The sequence below is a fragment of the Osmia lignaria genome, chromosome 3 (assembly GCF_051020975.1).
Source record: "Osmia lignaria lignaria isolate PbOS001 chromosome 3, iyOsmLign1, whole genome shotgun sequence".
Lineage (NCBI taxonomy): Eukaryota > Metazoa > Arthropoda > Insecta > Hymenoptera > Megachilidae > Osmia > Osmia lignaria.
Genome location: NC_135034.1, coordinates 3,713,763 through 3,728,860, shown reverse-complemented (window position 1 = coordinate 3,728,860; position 15,098 = coordinate 3,713,763). Strand labels below are relative to the sequence as shown.

At 38.9% G+C, this 15,098-nt stretch overlaps 1 protein-coding gene across 2 annotated transcripts in view; it reads right to left on the bottom strand.

Annotated features, from left to right (window-relative positions):
- The window catches only part of Dscam3 (Down syndrome cell adhesion molecule 3), a 280,870-nt gene that overhangs the window by 178,278 nt on the left and 87,494 nt on the right, over positions 1-15,098 (bottom strand). The window lies entirely within an intron of this gene.

Genomic DNA, 15,098 nt, shown 5'->3' with positions numbered 1-15,098 from the left:
GATAATCGAACTCACGCGTGAAAATGATTATAGCAAAAACCGCGGACCACCACGAAACTAAATTTCAATAACAGGACAGAATTAGCAAAACGATAGGGATGAAACATCTATATGGTGTTTAGATTACAATTATCACGATCTGATTTTCTAAAAAATATTTCTACCACCTGCAAAAGATAATTTTGTAAAAGGATTAAAACACATGTATTCTATAGGGAAAAAAGGGTTATTTATTTGTATTTCGTGGTGATTGTGAACCGGAAACGGATATCCGCGACGTGAAAAATGACCACCGTCGCGCTTCCGGCCTCCGGCATCCCTACGAAATATCACCACTGACTACTTTCCTGACTGTCCAACGTAATGTGCTTTCAGTGCTGGCTACCCTCACGTTTCATCCCCTATTCACCGCACCTCTGTTAACCCCTACGCGACTATAACTCGGTCGTCGTTCCTTCGGGAGCAGGCCAGTGTACTGTGCGTGATCTTCTAGAATTTATATCGGAATTTGTGTTACCCTGAGCTTCAATCGTATATCCTATCTGTCTGGAAATGGAAAAATTCTGAAACGAAGGGGTGCGGTTTTACTCGCTATTTTCTGATGGAACGATAAAGGCTAATAAGAAGTATTCGGAGGTAAAATTGTATTTTCTTATGTTTCGTTGGTATTTAGAATCTACAAGGGTAGTTCTTAACCGTAATACCTACAAATAAAATAGATAAATACCATCAGCTTATAACTTAACTAAAGATTAAAAGGTTTAACTTTTACTTACAATTTCCTTATAATTGAAGTACACTTAAGTTTTATTATTTCAATTGAGGTATAGGCCAATTTATGGTAATCAAAAGATTATTAATTGGCTGATAGGTAAATTGTTAATATTGAAAAGAAATATTTTAATTGGATTAACAATTTTTTTTTTCACCAGAATAATATTCTATTAACATTGCAGCTATTTCCAAAAAATTTACCACGATTTGAGATACATACACTTAAAAAAAAAAATAGAATATTTTAATTGAAATTCCAGAAACGTACAGATACGCCCTCGTATACGTTCGAGAATGAATTTCTTTTTCTTTTCCATTTCCACCGTCACATTCGTCGCATTCTATACGTACACATTCCCACCTTCCCCTGGACAGCATGAAATATTAAGATAAATTGTATTACGTTGGTTGAGGAGCGTCCTGAAAAATTGCGCGTCACTCGTTCAGAAATAAATGAATATCTTAGCCGCAGGACCATCAATCTTATCGCTTATCGACCGGTTTATACGGGTACCCAGGTTCAAGCTAATATACGTTTCAATCCCGCACTATAATCGAACCCTTTCCATAGGAAACCCTTCAGAAGAATTTCCTGAATTAATCATTGATAAGGGTGGTTTTATTTATGGAAAAAATACTTAATTAGTAGTATATAAATAAATGAAGCACTGCGATCAGCCACCGTTAGACCAGACCTCGCTGTGCAAATCTGTTCTTATTCTTCATGTGCCAGTTTATTGGCGAAAATTCTAAAAATAAAAATTAGGACTTTGGAAAAGAATCACTAGAGTCGTCAGAAACGAAGTTACCCGCTTATTGCCCGTCTAATACCTCGAGCAACCTCTAGAGAAACAAAGACACTCACAGACTGAAAGGGTCCCATTTCTTGCGATGAATCGAATTTAGGGAATTCGCGTCTTCTCCGCACGTTTTTTCATCCGTTCGTCAAAGGGATAGCGTAACGAACACGCAGGGCGATTCGCGATTTACGAGTTCTGCGAGAGGGAGGGATGAATAAAGATGAACGTGCACCGTTGAGCAGCGTAAAAATCATGATTTCTGCGGCGTTACCAGACCACAAGCAGCCGGTGACTTCTTTCGCCGCGTATCCGAGCAAAAAGCTTTGAGAGCAGTCGAGTCGAGCATGAAATACGAGGCAAAAGCATCAAACGGTCGGGGGCAAAGTGACAGACTGGGAGAAGCTTGAAAAAACCTTTTTCTCCCGTCGCATGATCGAACGAAAAAAAATATATATATATCAACGTTCGTTGCAACGTGTCTATGGTTACTCACCGTGCATCCCCGTTTCTTCAACGAATAATGCATTCATGCGATACGAAACGCTTGATCCCGACGACGACCGTTTTGCGTAATGCTCGTCGTCGACGTCGAGACCTTTAATAATTCTATTCTCTATCTCTTCTCCACCCTTCACCCCATCGTTTTCACGTAACCACCGTGTTCCCCTTTTTTATGGAACATTTTCCGAAACGTCTGCGAACAAGATTTGCTGACGAAGTGTGTATGTGTGTTTTAATGGTTACGATGTTTACGAGATACAAAGAATATTATGTTACGGCCTTTGATGAAGTTTTTGATAGAGACTTTTGTAGTAAAGGTTCAAAGTGCACTCCTTTGGTATAATTAGAGGTAGTATGAAGGGTGTAGATTGTGTGTTGAAAGATTAAAAACCTTTTTTTTTATTAATAAATATGAGAATATTTTCGAAAATCTTAGAACAAACATAAAAAAATATTTGTTTGATTCCCCTATATTGCAATTACGACTACGACATTGATGGATTGTATTTTGAAAGGTCGTTGATATGATACTTTGATTAAGGGTAGAATTTATAAATAAAGAATTCTTCTGGTTCTTTTGAAAAGAAGGAAGCATGAAATTACATGTCTCGGATCAGCACAGATCCTTTAAGGATCTCGTGTCTGGTAATGGAAACCATTATTGCAGAGAATATCAAATGGGGATGGGGGAGAGGGGGGGGGGGGGGGGTGATCGGTTTAATCGGTGGAAAATCTACTTTGCCAGAAAATTATGATATTGAATTCGTTGGCACTCGAACAAGTCCGTAGACCAGCTTTGCGACGATCGATCGTTCAGCTCACAGAAACTCGACTCCGCCTTTTGTCCGCCGAAGGATACGTCTAAATCGCTTATCCGTACATCTTGGCTCACCTGTTGAATACCAAAGAAGTTTCAACGCCGATAGACCCGTGCCAGAATAATCTGAAATAACGAGGAACCTTCTTGAGCGTTCGTGAACGATAGATGGAATCGGTCATTTCGACTGTTCCTCGGAACTTGATGCCTTCATCTTTTCGATCCTTGGTATCTATGTGTAAACCATAGTGCAAGGAGTAAATTTGTTAAGAAAACAATATTTTAGGTCCTGTTTTGAGAGTTTGAGGAAACCAGAGTCGGTAGTTCTAAGTAGGTGCTGTGCGTCGCCAACTCTCCGGACGGATCCTTGGTATCAATAAAGAAGGATAGTGCAAAGATGCTTGGTATCTATAAAGAAACAGACATAGTGCGAATAGTAAGTTGACACCAAAAATAATTTTTAAGTTCCTGTTTAGCTAATTTCAAACTTAGAAATTTTCAGTAACTTAAGTCTTAGAGTGAAAGCCTAAGCCTAAATGTTTCAAATAGAAATAAAATATAAGGATGGATTGATGAAAGTTTAACGATACAGTTCTTCCCGGATCTTAACGTGATTAATTCGAAAGAAAGGAGCAAGTAGAAACGACCACGAAGCTCAGCAAGGAAACTTGTTTAAATGCAAACACAGTAAGCTCCCGGCAGTAGTCCACGTCGCGTAACATCCCGTAAACAACCTGTAACGCTGCTACCGGGGCTATTATGAAATCCAATAACGCAACTTAAGACGTCGTTATGAAGCAGCAAGTAAACCAACCGCTCGCGCTCTACCGCTTCGTTACACCTACCCATGAAATCATGGTTTTACTTCGAAAGTCGACGGAAGAATAATAACGGTTCTTGACAACGCGATACGACGACATTTACTTTCTTCTGATGACATCGATGCATGGAAAACAGATGTATTATGACTTATAATACAAATATAAATATGATAATTTAGAATTCTTTAAGCAATGAATGAATTATAATTAAATTTGTAAGCATTACATTTTTGGAAATATAAAATTTTGTACATCTTCGATGAATGTTTTAATAATTTAGGAATTTAATAATTTGAGAATTTGGCAATTTGATAATTGATGATCGAATAGTCTAGCAGTCTAGTAGTCTAACAGTTTAGTAATCTAATAGTCTAACAATCTGATAAGTTAGTAATTTAAAATATTATAACACATTTTATAAAAAAGAAAAGTCTTTTTACAGTTTACATTGATGGTTCGTCTTGATCGCGTAGACAGAAATCGAAACCGGACCTGTATCGAGTGTCATCGAGTGCACAAAATTCGATTCGATATTCCTCAAGCACTTTCGCGTAACGTACGAAGTTACATTCGGATTGCACCCTCGACAAAAGGTCGATTCGAAACCCTCTCCTATCCCAGATGCGACTCGTCGATACATCGAGCTAGTCGATAGCTCGACAAACGAGAACCGGTTTTCACCGGCGGTTGAAATATCCAGCACGTGTACGTTGCATAGTTCAATTGGCACGGCACTTTTAATTTTGCGTGCCAATGCAGCCATTACTGGCCGCGATTCGGCCGATTCGGCGACAAGAGACGAGAACGGTAGAGCACTCGATTATTCCCACTCGGTCAGACATTCGTTTCCTGGTATCTCGTAATCGACAACAACGCTCGTTCGTTAAAGAGCCTACGAATTTTCAATTTACGGCTGGATGTTTGCTGAAAAACGTCGACGATTTATCGTGACGGACATTGATTTTCGATCGATCCGCGGGAAAAATGCTTTTTCCCTGCTGTGTTTCGTTCAAGTCTCATCGTTTGATGCTTGACGAAATTATTTGAACGAATTCGCGATTAATCTGAATGGGCTATTACGTAGAATAGAGTACACTTCAAAGATTTTATTACTATTACCAGCTTTAGTTCCAAAGATACAGATCATTTTTATTTTGGCGGCATTGAAACTTTGATAAAGGACCCCGCACACACCCTTATGGAAATTGAATTTCGGTCGAATTGTCTGAATCTTTCAAAAAAGTTAGTTCTTAGCATGCTGATCAAAAGTCATAATGGACACGAAGTCCAAAAATGGCCAGTTTTTGAGATACGTATGGTTAAAAGCAGAAAAAATGGCTTTTTGATACTAGATTGCTGTATAGGTTACGCAACACGTGTGTGTGTGTGTGTGTGTGTGTGTGCGTGTGTAAGCGTGGTAGGTTATTAAGCTTCTGGGTCAACAATAAGTTCGTCAAGATCCATGTTTTGAATATTGAATACGCTTTTAATAACAATGTAATTGACGGGTATTTAATATTATTTTCATAACATTTCATTATTTTCTGTGCTTCCTCAGTTTATAAAACAGCACTTGACAGAGCTATGCGTATGCACACTTTATTGGTGTTGCGTAACTTATACAGAAATCTAGTCTCAAAAAGCCATTTTTCGACTTTTAACCATAAGTATTTCAAAAACTGGCCATTTTTGGACTCCGTGTCCATTATGACTTTTGGTCTGGATGGTAAGAACTAACTTTTCTGAAAGATTCAGACAATTCGACCGAAATTCAATTTCCATAACGGAATCGGAATTGTGTACGGAATCCTTTCAAATGAATCGCAATTTGAATTTTTTTTGAAGTTCCATTACAATATAAAATTCCCTGCTAGACCATCACTAACCATTTTTGAAATAAAAAAAAAAAGAATAAAGAGTTTGCAAATACTAGTTCGAGGACCATAGGTTTTTGAATCTTTTGATTTGTTGATTCATGGTCGGAACAGGGTTGCATAGGACGGATAACGCGGGTATCAGCTATTTTTGCGAAGGCTTTTCGAGTTTGATTGCGAGTCCCGACCGGGCTTGTTGTAAATCTCATAAATCTTTCATCAAAGCGATCGGAGCGACGTGTCTGAGAGCGTTCTTCCGTTAACGACCGAGCGTGTTAGCTTGCTGATATTTCGGCAAGCAAGCGGACTCTAGTGATATACGAGGAGCAGCGGAAGGGTACGTTGCTGAAATTCCAACGAGGAATCGTTAACGAGCCTGAAGGACCAGTCAGAAACCCGACCAGCAATGAATCAACGCGCGTCCATCCAGGGGATGAATGCTGCTGGCCTTTTTCTGCTCTTTGTGTGCGACTGATGACGAGGCGTCATTCGGTGGCAAACATGTTTTCCACTTTGAAATATCTGTTAACTTCCGCAGTGTAATCAGTATAATTGATCATTAATCCCTTTAGGTAAAAAGTTTTCTTGATTTCTTATATAGATTTCTTATATAGATTTCTTAATTAACGCCTTAATTGCCATGACGGACATCAGAAAAGGTGTGCAAAAACCTGAATATATCGGTTGAGTAGGGTCAAAATTGTTTGGATCGGATCGGATCGGATCGGATCGGATCGGATCGAAATTGTTCTGGTTAGGCAGGGCCAGAATTTTTCGGGTCGAGTCGAAGTTGTTCGGATCGGATCAGGTTCTCGCACACCTCTAGCCATCGGTAATCGACATTTTGCTAGACGTTAAATAAAATATAATAAGAATTTTAAAAAAATTGAATAACAATAATGATGATAATTACGACTAAATAATATTGCTATTAATAATAATGATAGTTTAAATTTCATTTAAAAAACATATTAACATCCACATTAGTTCTTGTAGTTCCAAATGTATGCAGTCTCTCAAATAAACACTCTCTGGTTAAAGGGATTAAATCATAGAAACGATTACACGGTTCATCCCTTAAACGAGTATATCATCCTTGAGCGGGGCAAAACGATCGTGGTTCGCTCGCCAGAATCTCCAGACGAGATAAATGAAATTCATAAGACGGCTGGTATCCTTGAGACGGGACTTTCCCTGTCTGGGGGCGCAATAGTTTCTCGCGAGGTCGGGGGTAAAACGTGGCGTCAGAGGGTTCAGGTGGGGTCACGGGGGCTCGGCTCGTGCAACAAGTGATGTTATTAGGTTGACGGTGGAGGGTGAAAAGGCGGCTCGCGAACGTCGAATCATAATGCATAACTCTTGGCCGTCCTTGTCTTACCCCTCCGGCTCGGCTATTCAACTTGCAGGGGTTGCTGTCGACGCTCGACCGAGATTTCTCACCAATCGGAAGTCCTCGATCGATTCGTATGGTGTAATCGTGCTGCATTATACGCCCGTGGCTCTTTCAACTTTCTTCGAATTTTCTTTTTTTTTTCTTTTCTATTGTTTTTAGTATTGGATATAAACAAAGTTACGGAGAAAAATTAACTTGTTTTCAAATATACATTATAATAAATCAAATAATAATTTTAAAAAATTTAATAAATAATCATTTTGATAAGTAAATCTAAGAGAATCGTTGTATTACTTTTAATTTTAACTGCATGGGAAAAAAGAGGGAACAAATGTTAGATTCACAAAATTATTATATAAATAGGAAGTTTAAGTACTTTGGGATAAACTATAAAGCTGAAATGCAGAATCCTTGCTTCTATTTGTTACAAGACAGTCTGACTATTCAACTTTAAAAGAGTTTACTATGTCTGACAAGGTAGCGAAGTTATTTTGCTGAAAAGCTAAAACTGTTGGAAGTCTAATTCGTTTCTCTTGTAGGCAGTTGTCGCTTTTCTAGTATCTTTCCTCTTTTACGCTGCACTATGTGTTATATTTATAAACAATTGAAACAGAGAAATTATACTTTCAACTGTATCATATTATAAAATCATGAATGTCACACCCGACAAAGCACCGATAGCCTCCCCCATTCGCTTTTAGTCCCATTATCAAAGCCAAGCCTGTTCAAGCTGGGTAGTTTCACGGTCTTCAATTAGTATGTACCATTCACCGGAAGCGTTTCACCACGAAAAGGAGCAGCAATTCGAACAGAGATCCATCCTCAATTAGGTGTGATTTTTCCGCGGTCAGGAAGCTTCTCGTCCCCCTTAAAGGAACATTTATATGGAGGTCGACTTCTCGTTAAGGCGGGTCTCGTTCGTTTCCCCGGTGTCCTTTCGACCGCTATGGTAATCGCTCGAATCGAAGATGAGGCTCTGAAGAAAATAAATTCCTCTTTTCCTCGTTGCATGGATCGAGCCGTGACACAAAGAGACCTCATTATGCGAGTAGAACGCTGGAAATTGAAAACGAAAGGAAACGGAGATTGGCGACCTTATGCCTGGTGCGCATCAGTGCTGCTGGCAAACTTATATCCGTGACCTGTGATTTATCACCGTTTGCGAAAATCCAGTCACTTCATTTCTCATGATTTCTAATAATGTTAATCATTCTGTGATTTAAATGATTCTATGACCAAAGGTGTCCTAATTTTTCTAAAAAAAATTCTACTGTTTCTGCAGTTAACCCTCTTATTAAAAGAATTAAAAAGTTTTTTTAAATGAATACCGGGATGTTTTTAAAGATTAAGTATACTTTAGCTATATTGCCAATTGAACGAGTTTCCTAACTTTTCAATAAAAAATTCTACTTCTTCTTCAGTTGGTCCTCCTATTCAGAAATTAGAATTTTTTTTTTTTTTCAAATAAATACTGGAACATTTTTGTATTACTACTCTTTATATTGCCACCTAAGCGAGTTCCCTAATTTTTCCAAAAGAATTCTACTTCTTCTTCAGTTGACTCTCTTATTAACATCTTAAATGCTTTTTTTTTAAATACTGTAGGCGTTTAGTGGAAAGGGAAAGCGGTGAGTCTCCCCGGACGTCCTTAGCTCGGGACGACGACCGCCAGGTGGCGGCGGGATTTGGTCTGTTCTCGCTGGCGGTCCCCCGACATGCGATTCGAGTATATAGGAGATTCAAAAAGGGAGGTTATAGGCGTCTGGGGCAGGAATCCGTCTGTCGTCAACTCCACTGACGAGTCTAGCAAGACGGTCCCAAGACGAAAGACGCCTTTTTCTGTTCCTACAATACCGAAATATTTTTGAAAATTTAATATACTGTCGCTATATTGGCACTCTTTATATTACCAATTGACCAAGTTCCCCTTTACACGGATTTTCATACTCATATTAGGATTTTGAACGTCATATTCTTTCTATATTGCCAACTCCAAGAATTTTTCTACAGCCGGCAATATAGCAAGAGTTTACTGTATTATCACGTTACTAACGAGGTATGAAAATAATTGGTTTAAGATAGGTTAAGATAGTAATATAGGTATATTAAATAAAAGCAAAAATGCCCAACGTTTGTAGAGACATTGTCTAAACAAAGGTGATAGAAGGACAGCCAGATGTGTCTGGGTTTTGTCACTCGAAGTCAAGAGACTGCATCGCCAGGCAGGGCAATAAACGGTTTTGAAAAGAAAAGCGGACCCCAAATTTCTTTTGGGTGTTCAAGTTAGTCTAATTCTAGCTATTCGAAGAGTACAGGCGTGTTTTTCCGAGTCGTCAGAATAAAGTTAAAGTTCAGAAATAAACTGCTTTATTGTTTCAAGTACCCATTTCCAATAGATCCCCCTATTGAACAATTATGGTTGCGCCATTGGGATGAGATACATAGTAATTTAGTTAGAATTCCATGTTAGCTCTGTGTTTGTAGCAATTTTATTGATCAGGGTAATTTTCTGTGACGCTAATTGAATAGCCTATCTTTATCAGCTGCCATGAGTGCCATGAGTGCCTCGAGCAGACGAGAGTTTTTCGGTATGCACCTCTTTCCAATTTAGCGATCGACGACTCCGTGTATCGTGACAGACGACAAGGGTTGAAGAGTGGAACGGAGTGTCGCTTCGATCAGTTTAACGAGCTCCTCCAGTTTCCTCCTTTCTACCTTTACTTACCCTCTTTATCTGTTTCGTTGTAACTTGCTGTTATTTAATCCTCTCTTTCTCCTGTCACGTTTCGTGGAATTAGAAATAGGGTTTTGTGGTTGATTAACTGTATTTCTGAATAATTTGTAACTGATGATCCGGGATGCCTGTGTGTTTGGGTAATTGTTTAGTGGTTGGCAAGGTTTTGATGGGTTTGGGTTTCAGTGGTTGAAAGTGGAGAATAGCGAGATAGAAACAGAAATTTGATCTTCTTCTCCAAACATTACATATTGGTGCTTGGCAATAATAGTGGCTCAATTTAAAAAAATGTAACCACTAGGATAAATGATTTTTATAATCTTGAAACTACTCGATACAGGCTTTATTCATTATTTTATTGCTATAAAAAGAATTGATGGAATTATAAATATGTCAATAAACGTTGCATGTAATAAAAATAAATTTGAAATTTTTTGAATTATGCCGCTATCATCATCAAGCAGTGATATGTATTAAATGGTTACTAGTTGCAATGAAATTTCTAGGATAATTAAGAAGTTCTACACCATCAAATAATATTTTTAAAAGTAAAATTAATGGAAGATGTGTTTTCTCAACCTGTCAAGGCGTTTGGTCTTTGTTATTGATAGTTTCAAGACGAAATGGATTTCTCTAGCGCATTTTTCTTCGGTCTGTTCCAAAAACACCAACTTATCTGAGCGTGTCACAAAATGCGAGAAACTTCTTAAGGCTAATTCCCCGAGCGGCTGAATTATCGCGGCGGATTTCCAGCTGAGGAATGGTCGTCGTCGTTTTCTTGCATCGACCGCTATTCCTCTACTTCTTTACTTTTCGTCAGAATTTATCGATTCCGTTCACGTTCTTTTTGAGTAAAGGATTGTTGAAAAATTATAGCAATGGTTATTTAAAATATTAAAACATAATAGAGTTCAAATTTAGTAGAGGTATGTGAGAACCTAAAAATTTCGATTACTCGATACTCGGGTCGGATTTGGCATTGTTCGGTTCGGTTTGGTTCGGTTTGAGTCCGAGTATCGAGTATCAGGTATTGACTATCTGCAATTTTGGGATTCTTACACACTTTTAGAATTAGAATTTAGAATTTAGAATTATATTAACCCTCCATAGGTAAAATTAAGCATTCCTACTAAGGTTTAATAACACTGTCCAACATAAATTTTGTTTTCCAATAGCCACTGGGTGATCGTTGTAGAGTTTCTCGTCCTGAACACGAATCCGAAAACCGAATTGCTCCATCACCCTCAGTTTTCGGAAAACATGAGTTTTTGTAAAAACATGTGTTTTGGGGGGAAAATAAACTATTACACGGAAACTAAAAACGCTAGAGCATTCACAATGGTCTTAAAAGATAGAGGAGAGTTTCCCGAATATATTGATATGTATAGTTATTATATTACGTGATTCTCCTCTATCTTTTAAGACCAATGCGAATGTTCCCCCCAAAACACATGTTTATACAAAAACTCGTGTTTTTCGAAAACTGAGGGTGATAGAGCAATTCGGTTTTCGGATTCGTATTCAGGACGAGAAGGTCTACAACGATCACCCACTGGCTATTGGAAAACAAAGAAAAAGTTTAAATTTGTTGGTCAGTGTAATCAGATAAGAGAGAATTAATGTAATGGAAGTTGAAATAATTAAATTTCCAGATATTGAGCACGAAACTGTTGAAATCTTTAGTTTCCTGCTTCCTTTTTCACGAAAGATGGCACCGATTCCACGGTATTTACCCAGGACAAGTCAGCAAAACTCTCAAAAACTTTCTACAGCCACTCTTTCCCTGGCAAGCTTCCGTTCTTTCCACTGCATCCATGGCTCCATTGAAAACTATTCTCATCGATAACAATAACGCGAACGAAAAAGAAGAAAAAAAAGCAAACCCGACTGTTCCTTGCTCGGTGCTATTAACGAACGGAACGATATAAAAAGATTTATTACAAACTGAAAGCAGGAGTGGCATGGATGGTTCAAAGAAACCCTTCGGTGCTCTTTGTCCTCGAGTGGGGCCTTTTTATTTCGTTATCGATGCAAAACGCATAAACAACGCGATCTGAGGAATGCTTTTGTACCGGCAACGCGACACGCCGTGTTTCCACAACGGAATACAGAGACGGGTTCGTTAATTTTCACTTCGTTTTAATTCAATAACCAATCTTCGCACTGTTTGTCTCCGCTGTGTGTAATCTACTTTCGAAACGTATCGATACAACAGTAACAGTTTATTGAATCATGCCTCTTCCCTTTTTCCATTCTCAATTAAATCATTTCGATCCGATCGCTTGAATCATTTTTTTGAATTGATAATTTCAGTGCTTCGATAGGATAAGGGTATTGACTAATTGAAAAGGTAAACAGAAGAATGAAAGAAACTGGAAGGATTTTTAATCGATTATGAATTTCTCAATTTTATCTAAAGAAAACCTTGCAGCCCATTATCCATTTTCTGGCAGCCTGATTCTGAGGAAATTAGTCTGTTAGGGAGAAACGTGGGTAGCCTGTTCGCAAAGATCCTTATTCCCTGCACGCTTAACCCTTCCCCGATTGATCGGTACTGGTCCCAGAAGTCGGTAAAAAGGATATAAAAGGAGAAGAAGAAGAAGCAGATAGAGAGCTGGAAATAGAGAGAAGAAAAGAGAGTTGGGGGTGGTGAGTTTGCGGAGATAGGTGGTGGGGTGGTAAGAAACGACAGCGGGTTTCGAAGGACTCGAAGACGACTGAAATAGAAGAAGAAGAGGGTGAAAGGAGGATGTGCTGTCGTTCTGAAAGGATAGATTGTTAAGCTACGGCTGAATAGGAACGTCTCCTTTTTACCTCTCGTTCGGTCTTTTCTTTCGCTCGTCTCGGAGCCGACTTTTCGATTTTCTACGTCGTCGCAAAGAAAGGATATTGTTCGACCGACAGGAGCAAGCTGGGGACAAGGCTACAAGGAAGGGAAGAAGGCTGCTACTGCAACCGCCGCTATGAGGATTTTTCATCAGCGTTTGCTCAGCCAAAGTGCTGATTAACGGGAACGGCGTCGATGAAATTGTTTCCTGCTTCCACTTCCTGGGGTTCGAGCAGACGCAGCTAGGAGCGGGGAATTCTGAATGACGGAATTCCTTATCAAGACGACGATTCTGTTATATCTGATGACGCGCACGCAAATCGCTACTCGGAGAACTTGATAATCCACAATAAGATTGATTTCCTTATTTATCAGAGATTTAAATCTTCTATTTCTTTTTCAAGGACGATAATCTACTTTAAACTGTTTAGATAGTAACAATAATTCAATTTACTGTAATTCGTTGTGTAATTAATTAAGCATGCCTCTTTTCCAGAAAGAATAAATTTCTGCGCGAAATAAAATCCCTCGATTCCAGGTGAAAAAAAAGGCAAGGAACCAGGGAAAAAATGTATGGTTGGTGGTGTAACAAAAATTAATCGCGTCGTCTATGCGAGAGCTCGCACCGAACAATAAACAATGTCGACGCAAGCAAAAGTGGTTCGCGCGAATTTTACAAACGCGTGGAAATAACCAGCGTGGCGGAAATAGTAATCGTAAATCAGAACTCTGAACCATAGAAAGAGAGGGTATAGATACTGGTAAAAATCGAGAAGCGTTTAATTGTAACAATAAAGTTACCACTAGACGTTACAAGTTATAAATCAACTTCCAAAAATATGCAATATTTAATCAAGGATTAGATTGACAACTAGATTCACAAACTTCAGAATTTTTATTTTTATTAAATTATTTATTAAGATTCAATAAATAATATTTTTCTATAGTATTTATAGGGATGTGTTCTAGAGGTGTGCTGGAACCCAAAAATTTCGGGTACCCAATACTTAGGTGGAGTCTGCATTCTTCGGTTTGGCTCAAATCGTATCGTATTTGATTCGGTTTGATTCGTCGTCTTGATTTGGTTTGATTCGATTCGGCTTAGGTTGGGTGAAGTCGGTTCTTGGTCGAATCGGGTTGTCGAAAGTATAGATATACGAAAACCCGAAAATCCTGGGTACCCCTTCCTCGGACCCGACTTGACTGAACTCAACCCGAGTATCAGATACCCGAAATGTTCATATTCTCACGCATTTTTAGTGCGTTCATTAACAACGTTCCCAGAATTTATGTGGACAGTCAACCCCACAGACTAATTCTCCAACCAGGAGAACGAATCGTACAGGTATAAATGGTAAACGAGCCGCAAACTCGGGTAGAAATCCAGGGTGTAACTATAACGCGGCAAAGGTCGGATATCCGGTCGAATCTCATCGTGGGTAGAACTTTCAGTTTAACTTTACGGGCTAAACTTTCTCGTAATTGTAGGCATTCAAATATGCATTAGGACGCGTGGATGGTGTCGCGAGAATTACATCCGCCCGGTTTCGTCCTTATCTTATCGAGCAGCTTCGAGACGGGACAATCCTCGATCGCAACGAGCGAGAAGCTCGCTAATAAAACGCTCGACCGACGGTGAGAGCTCGATTATCGAGGGATTTCCTATTGGGGTAATTGAATCTCTTGGTTAATGGTAAGGTTTCTTCGTGGTGGTCGACGATCCTGAAATATGGTGGAAACTGGAGAGAAACTGGGAAAATGTTTCCTTAACCCTCTGCCGAGACTTGAGAGACTTCTTATTTTATTCTTTTAAACTGAATTGCACCCCAGCGAAAGGGTTAAACAAGATCATACTCTGACCTATAACCTTTTGTATCTGACATGAATCAGGGTGTTAATGCTAGTAGTTGAATACAGTAAAAGCTGGATATATGCAACAAACATTGGGACCCAGACGTTGCATATATCCAGTCGAGGTGTCTAAACTCGGGTTACACGCGACGAGCAGCCAAGCGTGAACGTAGAAAAGGACAGACAGTGGTGGAAAGAGAGAGGTCCGATGATCAAAGGAAAGAGCCGAAACGTATCGGCGTGACTAATACTAATTCAACTATAAAACTTTTTTATTTTTGACTTTTTTTTACTGAAACTTTTACTAACGCATTGGTGAAATTTTTCGAATTAAAATGATACCAAACACGATATAGTTTGAATTATAATTACTTGCTAAAATTGATGTTAAAAGTTGGCGAAAAGCAAAGATCCTTTGCCAAAGGAGGATTGGAAATGAAAACCGGTTGCGGTGTCGGCTCGGGTTTCAAACGTTGCATATATCCAGTCTTGGTGTCGATTCTGCGTCCGTACAAATCGTTTGCACCGTGCCGCGATACCTATTCTGCGTTCGTACACAACATGCGACGTGTTGCATGTTGCATGTTGCGTGTTTGATGTATCTTTGGTGTACGGCCTGCCTTATATATATGTAGCCGAGGTGTCAATTCTATATTGTTTATTTTATTATTATTGTTTATTTATACTATTATCATTCGGTTATTAC